Here is a 2,264-nt window from a genome sequence, read left to right as displayed (position 1 = left end):
TGTTGCACAAACCTGGGCATGTGCCCTGACTGAATGGAACAGTGACCTCCTGGTTCAGAAGTCAATGCTCAACCACTGAGCCATGCTGGCCAGGCTGTTCCTACACTTTTAGGATTCACAGAGCTCCCTGTGTACCTGGGCTCTGGTCAGTGGGACATTGGAAACATTATAGGTGACCAGGCACCAACTGTTCCCTGACAGCCCTCTGACTGCAGTGGTCACGGGCTTCTCCACCACGATGCTCTGCAGTTCACGGCCTCCCCTGGAGGTTCCCTCAGCACAGGTGTGAGCTACTGGAGGTGCTCTGAGGTCAGTGCTCAGTTGTGTCTACTCCTGTGGGGCCCCCAAAGCCTGATATCAGATGTGGGCACTGCACGTGGGCACTGCAGGGTGGCTGAAGCTGCCTGAGTGGCCCTGGCCCCAGCATCTCAGGGAGGGACTGGCACAGCAGATGGGCATGAGGGCATGTGGGGGTGCATTTAAGGCAAATCCTACCAGGGTTGGAAGGAGTGGGCAGAGTGCAGCCCTATGCGATGTCCTTTGCAGGCCTGATGGGGTGAGAATGCGGGCGGCAGAGGACAGAGGGTGAGGATGGTATTGTGTCTGCAGAGCCTGGAGGGACAGCAGAGGTAGGTGGGGACCAAATCTCCTTCAGCAGGTTCTCAGGATCCCGGTGGATTCTCTAGGGTAAGCGGGACAGGTGTTGGGACGTGTCCAGCAAGACTATGTTTAGAGATCCCCAGGGTACAGAGCCCAGCAGGGCTGTGACAGCCCCCATCACTGGGCCTCCTTCCTGCCTCCATCCCAGGATGCCCTGAGAGCTGGGTACTGCTCCGAGGCTCACACAGTGGCAGTGCTCGCAAAGTATGATCCTAACCCACCTTGTATATCCAAGTCAGTGAGAAGCTTGTGGCTAACTGCCCCAAAGGGCTCCTCCATGAATATAGCGAGGGGCAGAAGACTCCAAGGTGAGTTTTGGGGCCTGGAATCCCCACCCCTGCTCAGCACTGTGTGGGAGGATGGGGCACATAGCGCTCAGTGAGGAGGACAAGCATCCCTTTTCCTTGTCAACCCAGAAAGCTACCATCAGGGACGTGGTGACCGGAAGGGCACAGATGAGAATCGACCAGATCTGAAACACAGCCACTTCCTACTTTTTTTGCCTGCAGAGAATCTAATTAAAGCCACAACGAAGGAAGCAGGAACTGTCCCAGGGACAACAGGAGGGAAGAAAGCATTGACCCAAATAGGAAGCCCTCACAATTCCTCAAGGGACAGCCTCTGAGCTGGAACCTGGGTTTGCCGGTCCTGAGTGCCCCGCCCCCCATGTCCTGAGAGCCCACTGCAGCCCAGCTCTGCTGCCTCCTTCAGGAAGATTTGTGAAAACATGAGGCCATCCACACAGAAGAGTAACCGCATGAATGTCCCCTATGTGACAAAGCTCTCAATCAAAGATCTTACCAGAGAAAAGCAGGATTTAGTCAATCCGGGCAAGCGATGCTATCAATGTCAGTAGTCAAAGCCCTGGCCTGAACCAGCACCGGAGAATGCACACAGGGCAGAAACCACATGTATGTCCCATGTGTGGGAAGGCTTTCGGTCAAAAGTCAGAGCTGACGACACGTTACCACATAACACGCACCAGACAGAATCCATGTGAGTGCGGTCAGTGTGGGAACGCCTTCAGTCAACATGCGATTCTTATAAGACACCAGAGTTCTAAGCAAGTCAGCTATGTGGAAAATCCTCCAGTCATGGTTCTTCTCTTAGAAAACATGACGGAACGAAACAAAGGAGAGGGAATCGTGAAACACCAACATTGCTTTACACATTATTCACTCGAGTGAAATGATGCAGGGTAAAATCAGGTGAAACCTTTTGTTCATCAAACATTTGTCATATACGTGACCATGCACAGTGTAAAAACCAATGTGTCTGAAAGACGAGGCATTCGCTGATCACTTATTTCTTACTCAAATATCCCACACCAAGGATACAGCAATGCCAAATGGAAACACACATACTTAGTTGTTTTTATATTAGAAAATATGAGGGCATGTGTGCTGTGTGTGTGTGTGTGTGTGTGCACATCTGCCTGTGTGAACACTTGTAAAGAGCCCTTCAACACACAGCTCAGCAAGTAATGAAATGTCTGTGGAAATGAAAGTTGTTTATAGAACTGTTACAGCCATTGCGGGAAGCTAAGTTGATCTGGAAACTTTGAATGTAGAATTTTGTAAGAAATTCATCTTTCAGGAAAGCAC

Source organism: Myotis davidii, unplaced genomic scaffold (assembly GCF_000327345.1).
Source record: "Myotis davidii unplaced genomic scaffold, ASM32734v1 scaffold953, whole genome shotgun sequence".
NCBI lineage: Eukaryota > Metazoa > Chordata > Mammalia > Chiroptera > Vespertilionidae > Myotis > Myotis davidii.
Note: the sequence above shows the minus strand (reverse complement) of the source record.